The following is a 22,606-nucleotide window of genomic DNA, read 5'->3' as shown; positions in this document are numbered from 1 at the left end:
ATGAGAGACACAGAGAGAGAGAGAGAGAGGCAGAGACACAGGCAGAGGGAGAAGCAGGCTCCATGTGGGGAGCCCGATGTGGGACTCAATCCCAGGTCTCTAGGATCAAGCCCTGGGCTGAAGGTGGCACTAAACCCCTGAGCCAGCCGGGCTGCCCTGATCTGGTATTCCTTCAAGGGCTAAATCTTGTTCATCTTTGCGTCCCCAGGGCCTAGCACTTAGTAGAGGCTCAGTAAACATTGGTTCCATTAATTTTGTTGATTGTCTACTCCCCTTGCCCCAACCATTGACTAATCATAGACATTTAAGTGAGAGGCAACTCTTAGAGCACAAAGAACAAAGTCTTGGAATCAGAACGGATTTCTAGTCCGGGCTCCATGATTTTCAAGATCTCTCCCCTTCCAGGAGTTACTCAAACTTTCTGAGTATAAAAGGTCACACAAGAGTCGGCAGGGCTAGGCTGTTGTCTGGGCCTTGATAAGGAACAAAGTCGATTGACCCTGGGGATTCCATAGAGCTGAACGTTCAATTCTAAGCTGCAATCCTTAGTGGTCCCTGAAGGGGGCAGTGGGGAACCTGCCCTGGGACATAGCTGAGAACCCATCATGCCCTCTAGGGCAGGCACACACCAGGGCAGGCTAATGACAGGGGGCCTTTGTCCAACGTACCTTAGGTGGAAAGACCCGAGATGCCCTTGCAGGACAACAGGAGTGGCTGAAGGAAGCAGCTTTCACGCAGCTGGCGCATCCATGTCTGAGGAACTCTGCCAGAGGCTGGCCTCTGGGGTCCAGTTTCCCTCACCCTGTCCTGTCTGGAGCATGGCCATCCTAAGGCTTCTCATCCTAAGAGCAAATGACCACAACACTAAAAACCTAATGGAAAAGAGTGGTTGAACAACCAGACTTTAAGGCCAAGGAAGGGAAAAGGTGGGAATGAGGAAGAGACTAGAAGGGTTTAAGGGGATCAGGACTCATGGGGGCTGGATGTTGAAGAGGCTGCCCAGAAGACAGGGTCCCCTAAAGGACCAGGAGAGAAGCCCTTCAATAGGTGGTTCAGTCAGAATCCATTCCCAGATTTCAGTCTAAAGGAGGACTCTGAGGGACCACAGGGCAGTTGCAGACAAAGGAGAAAGCAGCTCTATATGTCCTTCTGGATTCACCATTAGTTGTAAGTGAACTATGTTGAGCAATGAACGGGCTGTGCCTTCCTGCCCTTCCAATGTTTCGAGCAAAGTCAGGGCAATTGGTAAAGATGGCTAACTGTCCTCTTAGAGGAGATATTTCCTTCTTTCCTTCCTCCTAAGCAATAGACTCCCCTCCACATTTCAGCTGAACATGCAGCTATCTTGACTAAAGATATTTAGTTTCCCAGCCTCCCTTGATGCTAAGCTTGACCATGAGACTAAGTTCTGGCCCAAACAATGGATGCAGAAGCAAGCATGCAACTTCCATGAAATGTTCTTTAAGGGGGAGGGTGTGTCCTCCCTCCTCCTTCCAACTGTCTGGGAATACAGATGTGATGGTGGGGGCTAGAGCAGCCCTACTGGGGCTATGAGGTAGGATCTTCATGTTGAAGATAAGAGAGCAATAATCTAGAAGAATTCTTGGCCTTTGAAGACCGTGAAGTTGCCACCGTAGCTGGCAATGCATACCTCAAAAGGGAAACAAACTTGTACCTCTTACTTTGGGTCTTTTGTCACTCACAGCCAAGCCCAGTCTTAACTGATACAAGGTGTTCCACAATAGTTTCAAAAGCCAAAGTCCTCTGTTTCCCTGGGGCAGGGCGGGGGTTGCCGGGGGGGAGGGGCGGGGGGAGACATGCAGGTCAATGATATGGAGCAACATCTGTTGAGGGCTTACTCTGTCTGACACTGTCCTAAGCACTTTACATGCATTAGTTCATTTAATCCTCACAATAATCCCATGAAGTAAGTGTCATATTGTTCTTAGTTTATAGATGAAGAAACAGGAACGAGGCAAATTAAGTCACTTGCTCAAGTTCACATGGTGAGCAGTAGAACTGGTATCTGAACCCAGTCAGCCAGGCTCCAAACTTCAACTCTTAACCACTTGTGTTAACTAAAATTTAATCATACCAGCAGTCCAAATCAAATCAGTTTTGCTTGTTCCCTGTCCTGCTCCAGATCCCCTGGCCTTGCCGCTCACAGCCCCATTCCCTTCCCCTGGTGACATTTACCATGTCATGATAACTCCTTTCATGACTGTCTTCTCAAAAGACGGACAGTCAGTGAAGTCGAGCTCTGTGTCCGTCCTGTTCATTGCTGTATACTTGAGACCTAATTGTCCTTGGTATTCAGTAAGCGCTCACCAAGCATTTGTTTATGGGGAGGGATAGAGGGAGAGAAAGAGGGCGAGGAGAGGGAAAGAGAGAGGGAAGAGAGATAGGTAAGGATGGGAAAGGGGAGAAGGGGAGGGTGAGGAGGATGGAGGGGAGGCATGGGGGGAGGGAAATGGGTAGGAGGGAGAGGCTTAATCAGAACCCTTCATCCCCTTGCCCCCCACCCCCAGCTTCTGGCATTATACACCGGTGGAGCCCTTTCTGGACTATTTCAGCCCAGCAGATCCCAGTGCCCCCTTGAACCTGGTGAGCCCTCCATGGGGAGTAGAGAAGTAGGACGTATCCATCGATTCATCAATAGATCCAATAGGACTTCCTATGCACCAAGCAACTTGCTCTGATCGGGGGATATTAAGGTGATTGGGAACAATGTCCTTGACCTTGTGCAGCTTAGAGCACGGGGATAAACATAAACAAGAGCACAGAAAAATAATAACAACTAAGATAAGTACTCTAAAGAAAGAAGGGGCATGCCCTGAAGATGGCATCATCTGGTAGGCCTCTGCTGTAGTGGTTGAGGGGTGAGGATGGCAGGAACTTTCCATCAGAAGCGGCATCCCTTGGGGAGGAAGTGATGTTTGAGCCGCAGCTGCTGGGTCAGGTGAACCCGGGCAGGGTTTGTCAACCTCAGTACTATTGACTTTTGGGGCCAGTTCATTCTTAGTCTCAGTAGTGGGGGGAGGCTGTCCCGGGCACTCTACCATCTGTAGCAGCAGCCTTGCCCTCTCCCCACTAGATGCCAATCATAGCACCACAACTGCCCAGCTGTGACAATCCAAGTGTCCCCAGACATTGCCAGATGTCTCCCACGGGGCCGAATCACCCCCAGTTGAGATCCACTGAGCAACGCCAAGAGGCCGGGTGCTTGGGGTGGGAAGGGGAAAGATATGTCAGCAAGGAGGCCCGGAGTGGGAGAGCAGTGTAGCCAGAGGGGCTGGCCATGCACTGAGAGGCAGGCGGGGCCAGATCCTGGAGGCTGAGAAAGAAGGAAATGAATTTTGTCTCCTCCCTGGTGAAGAAAACCTGCAGAGAGAGGGTGGGAGCCTACAGGGCCAGTGACAGGATCACTGGGATCCAAACATGAAGAAAGAAGCCTCCATAAATCTGGAGCCCTGAGACAATATTAATGGAGCTGGGTTAGCACATGCAGCCCATCCACCAGCTCCAGGGCTGACGAGGGGATGACAGATGAACCCCAGTAGGGCATGAGGATGTGCCAAGGGCTCCATTTAATAAATCAGCTGACACTCCCCTGCATTTGCATTGCTAATGGCGAGACCCAAACCTCAGCTGTTGCTGCACGAACTTGTCTGCTGCCATCCCATCCGTGGCTTCCCAGGAGAGTTGGCAAAGGGCGGCCGGGTGCTGAGAGGTTAGGTCTGAAGCACATTGCAAAACCAGCCTGGGGCTGGAAGGTCGGTAAACTGTCCAAAAGCTCCGGCCACGGATATGCAGGCTTGGTGTCCTAAAGGGGCACCTCGAAGCTGAGCCAAGGGGCCCCTAAGGCAGAACCACCCTGGAATGGGACACCCAGGGCATCCAGCTCCCACACACATCCTTTTCTGGCTCTGGAGCAACCAGGCATTTCACCAGGAATTCATTTGCCAACTAGCTGTGACCTCCAGGAAGTCAAAGTTAACTATTTGGGAGCTGTTTTCTCCAAAACATGCTGAATTTTTTCTTTTCCTCTGTATTGGGGTGGTGGGATGGGTGGGACTGGGCAGGGAACACCAAATGTCAGAATCATCTAGGAGCCTTTTCGATGTATACTCCAGGCCCCATCTAGCCCTAAGGTTCCCACGAGCACTCGAGGGAGTGTGTCCTTCAAGGATCTATGCTGCCGAGTCTTCCTCCTGAGGCAGATTCCAGGATAAATTGAAGCCACCCTGCCCCTGATCCTGTCTTTATTTAAAAGGCTGGTATGTTTTCCTTTCGGACTTTTTTTTACATTAATTTTTAGTTTTAAAAATATTGCATTGGAATATTACCTTGATGACCAAGGTTTTCAGTGCCCCTTAAACGACTATTATATTTTAAATTGTGGCAAACGAGTCATAACATAGAATTTAGTGTCTGAAGCATTGGTAAGTGTAAGTGTAAGCTTACGTGCTCAGCGGCATTAGACACATTCACACTGTTGTAAAACTAAGAGTGCCACCCGTTTCCAGAAGTCTCCATCTTCCCAAACTGAAACGCTATATACTCATTGAACAGCAACTCCCCAACTCCTCCTCCCCACAGCCCCTGGCAGCCACCATTCGTTCTGTCTTTATAAATGTGACAACTGGAGATACCCCGCGGAAGTGGAGTCCATCATATGGTACTTCTGTTTGTGACTTGGCACGACGTCCTCAAGGTTCATCCATGGGGTAGCACTTGTGACAACGTCTTTCCTTTTCAAGCTGAGCAATTCTCCACTGTGTGTGTGTGTGTGTGTGTGTGTGTGTGTGTGTGTTTACCACATCTGTGCAGCCATGGATCTATCCATGGGTACTAGGGTTGCTTCTACCTTTTAGCTTTTGAAAATAATGCTGCTATAAACATGGGTGTACAAATATCTGCTTGAGATCCTGCTTTCAATTCTTTTTTTTTTTTTTTTTTGGTAGATACCCAGAAGAGGAATAGCTGGATCATGCAGTGATTCTCCTTCATCTCTTGAGGAGCCGCCATATCGTTTTCCAGAGCAGCTGCCCCAGCTTACACTCCCACCCCCAGAGCACGAGGGTTCAATTTATCTTCATCTTCCCTGACACTTGTTCCTCTCTTTTTTTATTTTTTTAAGCAGTAGCCAACCTAATGGGGAAGGTAGTAGAGCTCTTACCACTTTGCACCTGAGGAGGTGTCTCACTCACCTCCCTGCAGTCCTGCCCTGCGCCTTTGTTACAAGTTGACACTAGTGAGTGATACTAGTGAGCCTCTGATCTTTTTTTTTTTTTTTTTTGGTAAAGATTTTATTTATTCATTCTCCAGAGATACACAGAGAGAGGTAGAGAGATAGGCAGAGAAGTAGGCTCTCTGCAGGAAGCCGGATGTGGGACTCGATCCTGTGACTCTAAGGGATCGTGCCCTGAGCTGAAGGCAGACGCTCAACCACTGAGCCACCCAGGGATCCCCAGTGAGCCTCTGATCTTGACAAGCCTGTTTACAATCCCGCAGGTGGGCTGGTTGGGAGAAATATACTGTGCATCGGAATAGAAGCCTGGCTCTGCCGCAGGGTCATTATGTGACCTTGGGCAAGATACATAACCTGCCTGTGCCTTAGATGCCTCGTAGATGAAAAGGATGACAAAAATTTTATTGTCACAAGGATAATTCTGATAGAATTGTCACAAGGATCCCACGGAATAGTATACACAAAGCTCTTAGACACAGTGAATAAGCGACAGGTACTGTAATCAGAGATCTCCCCTATGGAGGTAGCTGTTTTTTTTTTGTTTGTTTGTTTTTGTTTTTAATAAACATCATTTTGGAATAATTTTAATTTACAAAAGAAGTTGCAAAGATAGAACAAGAGAGTTCCCAGATACCCTTGACCCAACTCCCTCTATCATTAACATCTCACACCAATCACGGTACACTTGCCAACGAAGGCATTAACATTGGTGCACTACTAGAAGCTAAACTGCAGACTTCATGTGCACCTCACTGCTTTTCCACGAATGTCTCTTTTCTGTTCCAGGATCCCAGCCAGGACACCACATGGCATTTAAAGTGTAGCTTTTCCTATTTCCTTATTTCACTCTGCTGGTGTTTCTGGGTTTTTTTGTTTTGTTTTGTTTTGTTTTGTTTTTCTTTCTGCCTGAAGAGTGTCTTCAAAAGCTGGAATTTGGATGTCTTTAGAGGAGGCAAGGCTGTCCTTGCTGGCCTACCTGGTCACCACCCCTAGGTCATGTGCCTGCTTGGGACATCTGCATTTACCTGCCTGCCCCAGACCTGAGAACCTGTCCCCTCTGGATTCGGTGATAGCTCAGCCCTTCCCTTCTGAGAGACTGTAGTTCCATGACTGATTGTCCTGGATCTCCAAAGATCTTGGATTGAAATTCCAATACAGTCAGGCAGCCAGTCCACGTAAGGCAATTTATGGATAGACATCTTAGCAGAAATTAGGTGATAGGGAGGAAGGTCTCATGGGAAGTCAGTGGAGTATTGGAAGTTGAAAGATGAGGCGGGGGTTGGAGAGGCCCTTCCAAGGGCAGGCTGGCCAGGTATGGATGGTAGACTTATCCATCTTATGTCATGGTGGGGTGGGGGGAAGCCCTGCCCCTTCCCACTCAGCCCTGTGCCTTCCCTCCCACCCCATGCCCCTAGCATCATGGGTCTGTGAGGCCCGCTGAGCCCACCACACTGCTCCTCTTAGGCCATCTCCCTGGCTCTGCCTTTTCCCTTTCCAGGATGGAGGTAACTCAGATCCTTGGTGGTTGGAAAGAAAGGTTAGAAAAAACTCAAGCTACCCAGAACAATTTACGAAGGACCTTGTCTTTGCCCAGGGCAATGCAAAGTACCAAGCAGGGATTTGAGAGTGAAGGGCTCACACCTAAATCGAGCACAGCAGTACTTACAGTCTTGTTTTTGACTCAGAAATAGATGAAAAGCTATGAGCAATGCCCTACCTTGTTTTATTTTCTCCGTCTTTATACATGTGGATGTGCACACCCAGAGTCTCACGTAAGAGTCGCATGACTGGTACCTGGACATTTGCAGAAGTCCACTAACCAATAGCACAGATGAACAGAGAGAGGTGACAGGTCATTAAAAATAAAACGTGGGAATGTCTTCCTAACTTAAATTCTTGTCCTTGCTTATGGGCAGAGCTTACAAGATGCCTCCAATCTCAGCCACACAGTCTCCCCCCTGCCCTCACCCTAGTGCCAGTCTTGGTGCGACAGCATCGTTGGGTCAACAGAATGAGTCACACAGACCTCATTTTGAGTGCCGGCCCCCCCGCTAACTCTCTGTGTCACCTTAGGCAGGCTTCTCAACCTCTCTGTGCGTCAGCTTCACCTGTGGAGTGAAGAGAATCGTAGCCCCTGCCTTCCAGGTTTGTTGTGAAGTTAAATGAAAGGCAGGGAAAACAAAGTGTGCCCAGTGCTGGTGTGTGATCAGTGCCCCAAACGTTTGGCTCTTCTCTGTGTAGAAGGCCCCAACATGGAGACAAGCGAAGGGAACAGGTAAGCATGAGCAGAGAGCTCTTGTGGGTGCTTTAACCCCTAAAGGGCTTGCACCACAGCGGCTCAGTATTTCTGGCAGGAACCCTACAACGCCTCCATTTACCAAATGAGAAGAGTTCAGCCCAGAGAGTCCAAACGATGCATCAGCGGCCACACAGCAAAAGAGACCTATAACTGGTCTGGACTTCGTGGGGTGGCTAAGAGCAGGAACCCTGCAACCTGTACTGTTGGCCACCCTTTCCCCGGCCCCCCACCCCTGCATCTGGCAACCACCAATCTGCTTTGTTTCTAGGAGTTTGGATTTGTTAGGCTCTGCAGGTGGAGATGGTAGAGCACTTGTCTTTCTCTGTCTGACTTATCTCACCCGGCACGATGCCCTCGAGTTCCGATCACGTTGTCCCGAACGACAAGACTTCCTTCTTTTATGTGGCCAAGTAATATTCCGTTATATTCCACTACGCCATCCCACCGTGTTATCACATTTCCTTTATCCATTCACGTTCAGCGATGGGCACTTCGGCTGTGTCCGCGTCTGGGCTCCTGCCAACGTTGCTGCAGTGAACGTGGGGGAGTGGATGTGTCTTTGATGTGGCGCAGTGACGACAGGGCCCAAGACTGTGTTGGACACTTGAAAGCTGTTAAGTGAGTAGATTTTTTAAGAGTTTTCACCCCCCCCCAAAAAAAACCAAATGGAACTATGTGAGGTGATGGATGCCAACTAAACTCATTGTGATCATTTCACAATATGCACCGATGTCTGCGCTCGTCCTGGCAGCGCGGATACAGCATGCACACGTATCAAACCAGCACGTTGCACACCTTGAACTTATACAACCTTCCGTGTCAGTAAAGCTGAAGGGGAAAAAGAGTATGAACCCTGGTGTTCAAACCCTGCCGGCCTGCCTGCCACCTGGGACAGGCTGTGTGCTGAGGGGGGACACCTGGGAGGTTGATCTCAGTTGCTTCCTGTGTAAAGGGGGGGTGGGTAACGATAGTGCCCCGAAGGGTTATGAAGACTCGGTGAGGAAGAGTGTGGCACGTGGTCCCTGGTGGTCCATAAATATGGACAGGAAAAAAATACCTTGAAAACTCAGACCCTCTGAGTCCAAACCTCCTGCTCTTTGGACACAGAACTAATGGAAAGAAACCCCCTTCCTCAACCCCCACTTTATGGACAAGAAAACTAAGCCCAGAGAAACAGAAGGCTGTTTTTGGTTTCAGCTTTGGAAATGAAATCAGGGGAAATACAAATCAGGAGATTAAAAAAGTAATAATAAAGCACCATCAGTGAAAACCCAAAGGGACAAGAGATCAGGGGCCAGGCCAACCGGAGGCAGAGGGAGCAGCCCCAGGCCTGAGAAGGCTGACGAGGTTAGCAAGACGGCGGGCTCCCCCCGAGAGAGGCCAGGGGCCCACGGCAGGTGGCAGGGCCTCCGGGTCCCTTGGCTGCTCTGGGGGCCCTGGGGCTGGGCCCCTTGAAGAGGTGGGCTCCCCAGCTGCCTCCCTCCCAGCTGGTTCCCTGTGGGGCCCAGAGGCCTCGGGCCCCAGGCTCCCCCACACGCCCCGGTGTAGACTGGCGAAGTTGGGGAGTTCAGGAGGAGCTGACTACCCAGAGAGCACCTTCCCTGAAAGCAGGGGGCTGGGGAACCAGCCTAGGCTGTACTCTGCTCTAGATCCTTCCAGAAACATGGCTTCTCCTCTCCAGGCATCCCTGTATGCCGTGGCTTAGGTCTTACACACACACCCACGCCCCCACACACACACAGACACGCACGCGGGGGTGGGGTGCGCAGGGGCAGCTGCCAGGGGTGGGCTGGGAAGGGCTCCAAGGCTGTTAGCTCTCACCTCTTGGAACCCTCGCCCTCCGTCGTGAAACAAGGTGTGTGTGCGTCTCTAACCTGTCCCCGCACCCCTACCCCCCAGCCGTGTGGTGCCAAGTCCACTGCCCCTGCCCCTCCTGCGAACGTGAGGCCTCCTCGTGTGTTCCTCCCTGGTGTCCGGGGGCCGCCGGCAGGTGTCCTCGAGTGGCCTCGGCTGGGGGCCAAGCCCCCCAGACTTGTGGGCCCAAGGTGCAGCCTCTTGCTGGCAGGGGAGCCCGGCTCCCGCTAACCTCGCCAGGTCCCAAACCAGATCTCCCCAGCCAGCCCACACCTTCCTTACCTCATCCCACTCCCGATGGGCAATGCTAACTGGGCCATTCCACCTGCTGGGCTCCTCGTGCTCTGCTGGAAGGCCGCATGTGGCTGAACACACACAGCAGGGAAATAATCTTTTCTGAAAAGATAATCCTTGGGGCGCCCCGGAGGATTGGTGGATGAGCGTCTGCCTTTGGCCCAGGGCGTGATCCCGGGGTCCTGGGTTCGAGTTCCACATCTGGCTCCCTGCATGGAGCCTGCTTCTCCCTCTGCCCGTGTTTCTGCCTCTCTGTGTCTCTCATGAATAAAATAAATAAAATCTTAAAAAAAAAAAAAAGATAACTCCTCACCACCACAGATGCCTGGAACACAGCAGAGTCAGGGCGGGATGGTAGATGGGAAGAGCAATAATCTTTTGAAGAAAAACCTGGTAGATCTGTTTTATTTTTTCTAGTTTTAAAAATTAAATTCTGTTACATGCAGTCACATGTACCCTTGTCGGGGTGCAGAGTTAGGCGTTTAGACTAATGCATACGTACCTGAGGCCCCCCCAACGATTAAAACACGCAACAGTTCCACAGCCCCCCAAAGTTCCCTTGTGCCCCTGTCATGGGTTGAATTGCATCCCTGCAAAATTCATATGATGAGCTCCTAAGCCCCGGTGCCTCAGACTGTGATCTTAAGTGGAAATCGGGTCTTTACAGAAGTAATCAAGTTCAAATGAGGTCTTCAGAGTGGGTTCTAATCCAACATGACTGGTCCTTACAAAAAGGAGAAACCTGGAGACACACACACAGCCAGAGAGGGCCGTGTAGACACGAAGACAGCCAAATGCAAGCCAAAGAGAGAGGCCTGGCGCAGTCCTCCCCTCTCAGCCCTCGGGAGGACAGCCCGGCCAGCACCTTGACTGCAGACTTCTGGTCTCCAGACCCGTGAGACAGTTAATTTCTGTCATTTAAGCCACCCGGTTGGTGGCACTCTGTTATGGTGGCCCTAGCAAGGAACGTGGCCACTTGATGATCACCCCTGTCCACCTCAGCTCCTGGCACTCGCCGATGGGATTTTCATGCCTATAGATCTGCTTCTCCTACAAGGTCCTGTGAGTGGGATCCTGCAGGACATAGCCTTGAGTCTAGCTTTCTTGGTTCAGGACAATGCTTCTGAGATGTGCCCGTGGTCCTTCCCCACCCTCCCACCCCATTCCTTTTTATCGCTGAGGAATATTCCATTTTGTGGATATACCACAGTTCATCTATCCAGGCCCTAGTGGAAAGAGATTCGGGTTATTTCCACAGTTTGGTTGTTGCAACAAAAGCCCCCATAAATGTTCACAAAGTACATTTTTTTTGTTCCACACGTGAATGTAAGTTTTCGTTTCTCTTGGATAAACACCTAGGGATGGAACCTCTTAGTCCTACGATACATATCTGTTGGCATTTGTAAGAAGCTACCAAATTGTTTCCCAAGTGGCTGTTCCATTTTTGCCATCTTGCTGGCCACGTGTGAACATCTTAGTTTCTTGCGATCTCTTCGCTGAACTTGGTGCTGTCCGTTGTTTTGTTTTTGCCAACCTAGTAGGTATGTACAGGTATCTCATTGTGGTTTTATGTACACTTCCCTAACCTCTCAAGACTTTGTGCATGTTTTTCTGTGGTTATCTGCCATCGGTATAATTTTTTTCCTGTGAAGTCATCTATTTTTAAAAGTTTTTGCCATTTTTAATGGGTTGTTTTCCTAATGTTGAGTTCGAAAGGATAAAAAAGCCCTCTATCAAGCATGTGTTTTGCAAATATTTTCTACCATAGTACAGACTGTCTTAATTTTCTTAATAGTATCTTTTGAAGAGTACAAGGTTTTAATTTTGTATTTTTTAATCTATTTTTTTGTTGATAGATCTTGCTTGGTATTGCATCAAAATCTTTGCCTAACCCAAGGTCACCAAGATTTTCAGAACACATGCTTTTCATCTGACTGAGCAGCTGATTCTGACCCTGGACAAGTCATTGTACTCCTCAGCCTTCGTTTACCCCTCTGTGAAACGTGGGGATTGAAGGGACAAGTATTTTTTTCACTTTCTGAAAGTGAGGGAGCTGAGACTAGGCATGGGACCCTGGCATAGGAAATGGGTACAGCGTTTCTGGGGGCCCGGCTTTCTGGAGTCTCTTGAGCAGTGCTTCCCTGCCTTTCCTACACTAACCAATCACCCCAATCACCTATGTTCACCCCTTGTGAAAACATACATTCTGATTCGTGGGTCCGGGATAAGGCTGAGATTCTTTAGCTCTCACAAGTTCAGGTGCTGCATGCACTGCTGGTCCAGGGATCTCACGTCAAGCAGCAAAGCTCCAGAATCCTCTCCGGGACAAGATGGGGAGTCCACCTTTGTCACTTAAGACTGAGGATTTCTACAGCTTGTTCCTTCCCAGGAAAGCAAAGTTCTTCCGTACCAGTGATTCTCTTTCCCTCCTTTCTATCTGTCCTGTTATCGCCCCCCAGTTAACTGATGACCACGCCAAGGCCCAGGTTTGAGCCAAATTCACTAGAATGCAGCAGAATCAGGTGGAGAAGGAGGGTGCCACCAGCTGAGGACTAGCAGCATTATGAGCCATACGATAAAGTCTGTGTTATACTTAGAACTTGTTCTGTTGCATCAGAAACTCAAACTGGCTTAAGAAAGAGGCAGACGTTTTTTGGCTCAAGCAACCGAAAAGTCTGAGGTTGTGCTGGCTGCAGGTGCAGTGAGAGCCAGGTGTGCGAATGCTATCATAAGCAGTGTGGCTCTCTAAAGCTTTGATTCCATCCTCCTCTGAATTGGTTTCACTCCCAATGGGCACATACCTCATGTGTCATCATAAGATCACTAGCTGGCTTCTGTTCCATCAGCTTAGCATGACCAGCAGAGAGGTGGTTCCTTCCCCAGTAGTTTCAGTAAAAGCCCTACATTTGAGTTTAAATGGTTTAGCACAGGCCACATGCCTGTTGGTCCATGTAACAGTGACGGTAGCCAGCAGGACTATGGGGTACAACAATGTGGTGGTCCAGGCCTAAAGGGGTGAAGTGTGGGGGTGAAGTCAGCTTTCCCTGAACCACATAGACGTAAAAGATGGAAAGAATGGTCCCCCAAAGAAAAGGGAATGTTGTTTTGTTGGATGGCCAAACAACAGTGTCCACAACAGTCACTGTGAATTCATATGCATGGAAGTCTATGGGTTTAAAAAAATTGTTTTTCTGTCTCTCTCAGGGGGAAGAGGAAACAAGGACCTGTAACTCTGGCCCCTCAGGAAACACTCTCATTGTGCCTTGGGTGCCATGACTCCTCTTTAGCACTCAGCGTACATCAACTTCTTGAACTCCCTCCCCCCGGTTCTCGTGCGGGCCCGCACCTCCAACACCCAAGATTTTCACGTTACCTTTCCCAGTCTGATCAATGTATTGCAATGCTAAAAATTTATATTCCTGCCCTCCTAGAGGGTTTTTTTTTTTTTTTTTTTTTTTTTTACTTGAAATGAGGATTATCACAGAGGGTAATGCTCAGCACAAAGTGTGCACTAAAGATGGAATTTCAGGCTTGAGGGACTTGATTCTCCTAGGAGGACAGGAAAGGATTATCCTTCTTGGTCTTATCAGATTATCCAACTGGTTGTGCTGTCCCACAAAGTCGGCCCAGTTCATAGCCTTCTGGCCCTAGAGCAATCCCCTCTGTCTGGAGGTGGCAGTGGAAACAGGTGGAGTCACAGCTGGGCTGATTAAAGGCGATGTCAGGACTGTCTCGGGAGGAACCTCTAAACAGGAGTGCAGGTGGCGAGCCTTGCCTAATAATCAATGTGACAAGCCTGTAAACTGAGACCTCAGGAGGGGAACATTCTTGCTTTGTCTCTGGCAGACAGAAGAGGCTGGTTGGGGCTTGATAGCCATCAACTGCAGTCTTTCAGGTGTTTAGAAACACCCTCCCTCCAACCAACCGTCAGTCTGCAGGCAGGCCCACACGACTCCCCAGCTGGAGGAGGATGGCTCTGGCTACAAAAGAACCGGTTCTGGCCAGGGACGGGGACTGTTTTTGTGTGTGGGATCCGGTTGACGTGCTGTAATGTCAGGTTAGGCTGATTGGGTATTTTACCGAATGACACAAATTCCACTTTCGGTAACAGTACCCCAATGTCAATAATGAAGGTAAATAGATTGTCTTAGGAAATGAGAAAATAGGTGCACGGTGTCCCAGCCTCCCCGCTCCCGAGTGTGTGAGCTAGGAGACCACGCTTGGCACCCATCCGTAGGCACCTCGCCCTCCCTCCCCGGCGCACACAATGACCCCCTTATGCGCTACCCGCCAGCCTCCCATGGGCAGGGCGCTCGGTGTGTGGGGAGTTTGTACAGTACTACTGTACGTGGTAATAATTAACTTGAAATGGCATTTACGACCATGAGATGTGGTGTGTGCCGCTCTACCCTTCATCCCTCCAGCAAACAGAATGTACTGACTCTAAACAGGTAGGACCAGTTGCTCCCAGGCCCTCAAAGACACAGTGTTCTGCTAGGGAAGGAGCTGAGCATAATGGGCCCATTGAGTCTGGAGGCAGGCACTTTCCTCTCTCGGCCGCACGGACCCAGAGGTCGGGCCTCGACCCCAGGGGCTGGTGGGTAGGTTTGGGTTTCTAAGTGGGCCTTGTTCACTCACTGGAAGAGAAAACTCCAAAGCTGAGCATGAAACTCTGGGCACTGAGCAGAAAGCTTCAGTTTCCCCCGTAGAAGTCAGGGGCTGAACTATCCCTCTGAGTGGCTTCATCCTTAAAACAAGGCTTTGTCCCCTTAGGGCCCTTTGTATAATGACTAGTAAGGTGGGCGGAAGTCAAGCTTTCAGAGTAGCTGGGCTTGGGGTGGAGTAAAGGCACAGAGCAATTAGGTAGTTCACTCAAAACACGCAGCCAGCTGGAGTTAGAACCACCCAGGTGCCCCTACACAGGTCTCCTAGTTTTCATGTTTTGGCCTCATTGGAAGCAAAGGGACAACTGCCTTTTCTTGGGTCATTTGATTCCAAGCAAGGCTCTTCGTGCTAGGAGTCCAAGGGTCACCTGGACCTACCTTGTGCGCTACTACTTACCCAATAGGAGAGAAGAAGCAAACAGAGTAAGAGAAAGCAGGTTCCAGTCCGGCTCTGGGACCCACAGCTGTGCGACAGTGGGTGGAGCCCTTCACATCATTGGACCTTGGCTTCCTCATCTGCAAAGAGAGGGAGCCGGGACAAGTGTCCTCCCGAGTGGCTCCAACCACCCACGTTCAGTGGGTAGACTGCTGCATGGGCAGGTGCCACGAGCAGGTTCCCCTCCTACCAGGAACACCAGGGAAAGCACGGGATGGTGGTGGGAGCTGTGGCAGGAAGATGCTGGAAGGGAAAAGAAAGCCCCACAAAGCACACCAGTAATTTGGAGCTTCGGCCTTCCTTCCAGGGACTAATAGGAGCCCTCTTGAAAAATGATAAAGTGCTAATTAGGATCTTAGAGTTTGTTTTATTAAATTTTTTCATTTTCGGGTCCTGGGTCTTCAAATGTAATGACCTGGCCAAGGTCACAGAGAAAAGGGGCAGCAGATCTCCTGCTTCTTGTCTGCTGCTCTTTCTAGGTGCTCAGTAGCTGGTGACGAGACCAGCCCCCAATGGGCAGCGGCAACGGTCAGAAACAGATTCCTGGGGACATTGTCATGGTTAGGCCGTGACCTCAGTCGTTGAGCTCAGACCCTGTGCTATGCCCATTACTTACATCAGTGTCATTTTTTTTTAAATTTAAAAGCTGATGACAAGTATGCCTGAAACTAATATAATGTTATCTGCTGATTAATGTCTCAGTTTTTTAAATAAATATTTTATTTATTTTTGTGCACACCTCTGAGAGAGAGAGAGAGAGAGAGCACAAGCAGGGGGAGGGCCAAGCAGAATCCTCACTGAGTGGGGGGCCAAATGCAGGACTCGATCCCAGGACCCCAGGATCACACCCTGAACCAAAGGCAGATGCTCAACTGCTGAACCACCCAGGTGCCCCTATAATGATGGATTTTAAAAAATGACTCCAGCATTCCTGACTAGAGAACAGTTGGAGAACAGGGCACCTCCTTATGGGCTGTGTGGTCTTTTCTTGATTCCCTGGGGCGAGTCCTGGAGACAGAGACCTAGTCATCCTTCTTTCAGCCCCCAAAAAGGGCTTCTTCTCCCTCCACCGTATTACTGGGATTCTAATACCCTGTTCCCATCCAGAGTGAGAGTTTATCTGGAATCCTCCAAAGAGAAAGAAAGCAGCGTGGTCCCTTTCTGCCGAGGCAGACAGGACGTTCGCCCCAAGGTCGACCGTGTTTCTGTGTCTTTGTGTGACCCTTGAGTGGGGAGAGGTGGGCAGATGGAGAAACTGAATTAATCACTTTCAAAAACAACCCAGAGCAACTTGAAATGCTTATCTCTGCCTCTCACTGCAGAGACTCATTCCTGACATAATCCTCGAGAGTGGCAATGAAGAAGGGTGCCTATTTTCTAACCGGATAGTCCAAATCCAGTGCCAGCAGTGTCGGCCACTGGCCTTCCCTCCCAGAACCCTAGGCAGAGGCAGAGAGAGAGAACGGGGTGCCTGGTGTGTCACCAGATGCCTGCTTCACTCTGGGGGATCATGACATCCGGCCATAGATATGCCCCCGATGACATTCAATTCTAGGAAAAAAGTTCAGCTTTGCCGAAGTAGAACTAGCAGACCTCAAGGGAGAAATGTACCCAGAGCCGTGCGGCCCCTGGGACAGGCCTGTGCTGGAATCATTTGTCTGTGACCATGAAGATGACCAGGCCTTGCAAGCCCAAGTTCACAGGACACAGCCTATGAGGGTTTTGATTTGCCTTCAACAGATGGCGCCCGCACCAACCACCGCAGCGGGAAGGCCAATCAAGCTGTGTCCCCTGTCACTCTCCCTAGTACTTCTGACCACAACAGCTAGTAACCACTTCCTTGCACAATTATTTGTTACCAGCAGCTGCCTCTCCCAGCCTGGCAGCTCCCCAGAGGACACTGAGTGTCTAACAGATGCATCGACACCTAGTACAACGCCGGTGCGCAGTAGGCATTCAGCAAATCCTTGTGCAAGGAAGAGCTATGTAGAGAGCATTACATCAAAAAAATCTATAGGATGAGGGTGCCCGGGTGGCTCAGTCGGTTAAGCGCCTGCCTTTGGCTCGGGTCATGATCCCGGGGTCATGGGATGGAGCCCTGCCTCAGGCTCCTGGCCCTCCCTATGCCTCTGCGCCCCCCCCCCCCCCCCCCCACTCGGGCTCTCTCTCTCACTCTGTCTCTATCTCAAATAAATAAAATCGTTTTAAAAATCTATAGGACAGTGTTAGAAATTGAAGTGATCTTACACGTTTATTTCAACCCCAAAAAGTGAGGCCAGGAGTGATAACGTGACTTGCTCGCAGTCACCTGGCTGGGTAATCAGAGTGCCGGAGCTAGAAGCCAAGACCACCTGCTTCAATCTGCTCATCCAGGGGATTTCCTTTAATGACTGCTCTTAACTAAAAGTTATGTGAAATACTAGCTCTTGTGTGGAGGGTCCCAATCCCCCCACCTCCAAACACAGCTGGGGTCTCTACCCTTTTCTACATCCCTAGTACCATTACTCTAGGACAAACCACCAGCCTCTCCTGCCTGGAATTGGATAATCTCTTTATTGTCACTTGCCCTGTCCCCGTCCTCCTGCCACCATGCGCTGGAGGGGCCCTTTATTCATGTGCATCTTGGCACGTCATCCCCCTGCTTCAACCGCACCATGTCGCATGTCCTGACTGCAAGCGCAGTCACCTCTTACAAGGCCTACAAGCCCTGCATCGTCTGCCCCTCCCTCGCCTCCCTTGCTCCTAGGTAGAGAAAAGCTGGCCTTTTGCTTCTGTCGCTCAGACATCTCAAGTTTGCAGCTCTTCGTGCCCAGAATGCTTCCTGGCAGGTCTGCTTGTCAATCTTCTCACAGAGTGTCATCTCTGACCACTGTGTATAAAGTACGTGCCTCCCACGTCCCCCAAGCCGCTATCTATCCCATGAGTTCATTTTGGGAGTTCCACGGCACGTTTCGCTCTCTGAAATGGCCTCCTTCCCTTTTCACATATGCATCCAGTTAGCCAACACAGAGCATGTCATTAGTTTCAGATGTAGTTTATTCATCAGTCTTTTTTTTCTAAAGATTTTATGTATTTATTCATGAGAGACACAGAGAGAGAGAGAAAGAGAGAGAAAGAGAGAGGCAGAGACACAGGCAGAGGGAAAAGCAGGCTCCATGCAGGGAGCCCGACGTGGGACTTGATCCTGGGACCCTGAGATCACGCCCTGAGCTGAAGGCAGACCCTCAACCGCTGAGCCACCCAGGCGTCCCAATTCATCAGTCTTATATAACACCCAGTCCTCCTTCATGCCCATCACTCAATCACCCTCCCCCCCCAACCTGCCCCTCAACAACCCTCACTTTGTTTCTGACAGTTAAGAGTCTCTCATGGTTTGTCTCCCTCTCTGGTGACTTCCCATTCAGTTTTTCTTCCCTTCCCTTATGATCCTCTGCACTATTTCTTATATTCCTCATATGAGTGAAACTATATGATAATTGCCTTTCTCTGTTTGACTGATTTCACTCAGCTTTTTTCCTTTGTTTTCTCGTATGTTATTTGCCAAGCCATACCCCAAGGTAAGCCCCATGGGAGTGGGAACGTGGTCTTGTACACCCCTGTATGTCCAGCACCTAGGTCAGCACCCGTATACATTCACTGCATTTGTTGAATGAATTAGTGTCTGCAACCAAAGTGGTTTAATTGGAGGCACTATCACGGATTTATTTTTGAAGGTTGTGGTGAAGAATCAACTCATAAAATCCAAAGTGTTCACTTGGAAAGGGAAGACACTGGGTGGGTAAAACATTCCCACAATTGGCCAGCATTAGAATCACCAGGAGGGCTGGTAAAAATAGAGCTTCCTGGGGTCCACCCAGCAGCTCCCCGTGGAGGAGGACACCCAGGCTGAGTCAGGAAGCTGTTGGCTACTGACAGGAAGTGGACCCGATTGGAAAACCACCATAGGATCGTGGGCGATAGGATCCAGAGCCAAGTATGTGTTCTTAGCTTTGACCTTGTACCTGCACTTCTGGGAAATAATCCTAAACACAGAAACAACTTTGTGTACAAAGATATTTATCTCAGCTTGTTTATAAAAGTGAAAATTTTACAACAACGTAAGTATTCCAAAGTAGGGGAGGTGATTAAGGAACCCATGATAGAGCCACATGATGGACATTAAAACGAATACTTATGATCATGTTTCTACATAAAAGGGATTCTTGCCTTTGCTCTAGTCTGAATGCTTGTGTCTGTTGGTACCCAACCTCGGGAGCTTCCTGGGAGAAATTTGAAACTGGCTCTTGTATACGGAGCTCGGGGAGAGATGGAAGAAAGAGGCAGACACTCCAAATTGGTAGGCGGCAGGTGTGATATGCAAGGGAACTTACGGTGGAGGCTTGTCTTGGGTGGCTACGAGACGAGTAGCTCTCTGCACCTACCTCACAGAACCGTAAAAGTTTATGCAGAGGCCTTAATGGGATTCCATCTTGCACACAGTTCAGATGGTCTCAACAACACATCACTATATCTCAAGGCTATGTCCTTGAAACAGCTCCTAGTGTGGGACCGTTGGGCAGAACATATATTCCAAGTACAGGGAAGGGGATAAGAAGCCTCTGATTGCTCCGGTCCCACTCACACAGGTCTACCTGTGGTCACCTCCTCTCCGTGACCTCCTCCAACAGTGTCCCAGCTCCAAAGTCATACATTGAAATCCTAACCCCAGTGTGGTGGTATCAGGAGGCGCAGACTCAGGGAGGTGCAGACTCAGGGAGGTGCTTGGTTCATGAGGGCAGAGCCCTCGTGAATGGGATCAGTGTGTTTATAGAGGAAACCCCAGAGGGCTAGCTCTCTCCTTCTACCACAGGAGGATACAGTAAGTTGGTAGGCCACAACCCTGAAGAGGGTTCTCACCAGAAACCCAACCGTGCCGGCACCCCGACCTTGGACTTCCAGCATTCAGAACAATAAATTCCTGCTATTTAGAAGCTATCCAGTCAGTTCTATTTTGTTACAGCAACCTGAGTGGACTAAGACAGCTTCCTGTGAGAATGTAAAATTGATCATTTGCTATGATAGCACAACACGAACTGGCAGCTGACTACCTAGGTTCCAGTTCCAGCTGTGACCCACCAGGTGTGATCCCGGGAAAGCTACTAAGCCTCTGTGTTACGGTTTTCTCTTCTTAAAATGGAGATCAATAATAACACACATGGTAGGCCCTCAATAAATATTATATATATATGGGGGGAATACCGAAAGGAATTATATTAAAATGCCTGCAGGCCCTATGCTGGCCTTGGTAGATATGAGTGATTTTTCTTTTCTCCGCTTTCCAGAAGGTGGTTCTATGATTTCTATAACTGATCAAACATCATTGCAGTCAATCTCCAGTGCAATGCAAAACCGAGCATTTTCATCGAGGCATATGGGGCACCACTGTAAGCATGGGGGTAGAGGGCAGGAGTGGAAAGAAAGCAAATGCACCAAGGAATCTTTTCAAATGTAAATCTTTTCAAATGTCTTATATTCCAATATAAGATACAAGTGAATAAAGATGGTAGCAGTCGCTCATACAACACCTATTTGCCCAAGCTTGTCCAGCTGCCCTATGGCCAAGCTGCATTTAGGCCCCAGACAGTCCAACTCCAGAGTACATGCTCCTCACTCTGAGCCACACTGTTCCTTTAAAAAAAGAAGGACTTACAAAAAAGATGCTTTCACATCTCCTGTTCTCTTTCCTCATAGGTCAATCCTACAGGGTGGGTTTCAGCTATTCACATATTCATTGCATAAATATTTATTGAATGACTGCTTGCAGGAGAACAGCTCTCCTTGGTGCCCAGGCAGCTTTGCATGTATCTACACAGCCCATGCAGGTTCATGCCCCAGTTGCAGCTTGTCTGGGTCTTGACAGGAGGCCTTGTGGTCCTCCCGGAACCCAAGAGCATATGAGGCTTTCAAAGAGCTGCTCAGAGGCTGTCTCCCCTCCCCTTTCTCTCTCCTATGGGAGGCTATCGTGAGACCATTTCTGACCACCTCTTGGGTTCTGATGACTCTTAGGGCTTCCTGCTATAGCCTCTTCAGAATAGAGCTGCAGAATATAAAACCACTTGGGGGCAGTCTAGAATCCAGTCCTCAGCAATGGCATATCCCAGAGTTCACATTCTATTCATCAGTCCTCTTTGGTCTATAGGGATGAGAATCATGGAAGACTGGCTCCATTGGCTTTCTTCTTTGTTGTGTAAACCTAAAAGTGGCTCGGTGTTACCTTTACCAGTCAAGCGACTCAGGCTGTGACTCAGCCTTACCTTATCAGGTAAGATGCATCTGTGGATAAAGCTCTTATGGAGCTTATATTTTAGAGGAGTGACCGACCACAAAGATGGGCGGAGTAAATAGGTGAAGCCTTTCTTTTTTTTTTTTTTTTTAATTTATTTTTTATTGGTGTTCAATTTACTAACATACAGAATAACCCCCAGTGCCCGTCACCCATTCACTCCCACCCCCCGCCCTCCTCCCCTTCTACCACCCCTAGTTCGTTTCCCAGAGTTAGCAGTCTTTACGTTCTGTCTCCCTTTCTGATATTTCCCACACATTTCTTCTCCCTTCTCTTATATTCCCTTTCACTATTATTTATATTCCCCAAATGAATGAGAACATATAATGTTTGTCCTTCTCCGAAGATAAGAAGCTTTTGCACAGCAAAGGATACAGTCAACAAAACTCAAAGACAACCTACAGAATGGGAGAAGATATTTGCAAATGACATATCAGATAAAGGGCTAGTTTCCAAGATCTATAAAGAACTTATTAAACTCAACACCAAAGAAACAAACAATCCAATCATGAAATGGGCAAAAGACACGAACAGAAATCTCACAGAGGAAGACATAGACATGGCCAACATGCATATGAGAAAATGCCCTGCATCACTTGCCATCAGAGAAATACAAATCAAAACCACAATGAGATACCACCTCACACCAGTGAGAATGGGGCAAATTAACAAGGCAGGAAACAACAAATGTTGGAGAGGATGCGGAGAAAAGGGAACCCCGATGTTTATAGCAGCAATGAAGCCTTTCTTATAAGAGAAGGTGGTAGAGATTGTAGAAAACAGTAAAAGGAAAGGGTTAAGCTAAGGAGGCAGATGGCTGCATAAAACAGGGCGCAAAGTACTCCTCGTACTCTTCGTCAAGAACAGGAGATCTGAGGAGACTTGACGAGGTTGAGAAGATTAGCCAGAGGGAAGAGCTGGAGCAACATGCCTGGAATGTTCAAGAAAGGGCGGGGGGTGACGCTGGCTAGAGTGTTGTGAGGAAAGGTGGGCATAGTGGAGGCAAGGAATGAATCACGAGGCAGCCATGGGTCAGGTCTGGTGTGGCCTTGTGAACTATTTTAAGACTTCGACTTTTCACCAACAGATGGGGGAACCATGGCAGAGTTTGTGTTCTTAATCTTTTCGTTGTAAAATAAAATATACAGCATCCCACACCAAACAAATGTATAGCTTGGTGAATTATCATGAGGTTTAGACTCTTTTAACCACCTTCCAGGTCAAGAAGGATACCTGCCAGTCTCCTCAGAAATGCTTCCACGGGCTCAGTCCCAATCAGCATTCCCTGCCTCTGCACAAATGTAACACCCTTTGGCTTTTCTGTTGGTTAGTTGCTGGGTTTCTCTATGTTTACACCTCATTCTGTTAGTTTAATCCTAACGTGTTTCTCTATGTTTGCATCTCATCACCTTACTTTAATCCTAACATGTCTCTTAAGTCACTTTTAGCCTGCGGGTCCTCCTCAGCCTTTTCTTTCTCTTATAGT

General features: G+C 49.0%; 1 long non-coding RNA gene across 3 annotated transcripts in view; it reads right to left on the bottom strand.

The window, feature by feature from the left end:
* Positions 1-22,606, bottom strand: part of LOC144292768 (uncharacterized) — a 46,488-nt gene that overhangs the window by 9,510 nt on the left and 14,372 nt on the right. For all 3 annotated transcript variants that reach the window (XR_013360110.1, XR_013360111.1, XR_013360109.1), the window contains 3 exons: positions 14,760-14,878; positions 7,891-8,161; positions 6,969-7,066 (listed from right to left, as the gene is read on the bottom strand). This is a non-coding gene — a long non-coding RNA (uncharacterized LOC144292768). The remainder of the gene's footprint in view (positions 1-6,968; positions 7,067-7,890; positions 8,162-14,759; positions 14,879-22,606) is intronic.

This window comes from Canis aureus, chromosome 21, assembly GCF_053574225.1.
Source record: "Canis aureus isolate CA01 chromosome 21, VMU_Caureus_v.1.0, whole genome shotgun sequence".
Taxonomy (NCBI): Eukaryota; Metazoa; Chordata; class Mammalia; order Carnivora; family Canidae; genus Canis; species Canis aureus.
Note: the sequence above shows the minus strand (reverse complement) of the source record. Positions and strands in the feature narration are given on the sequence as shown.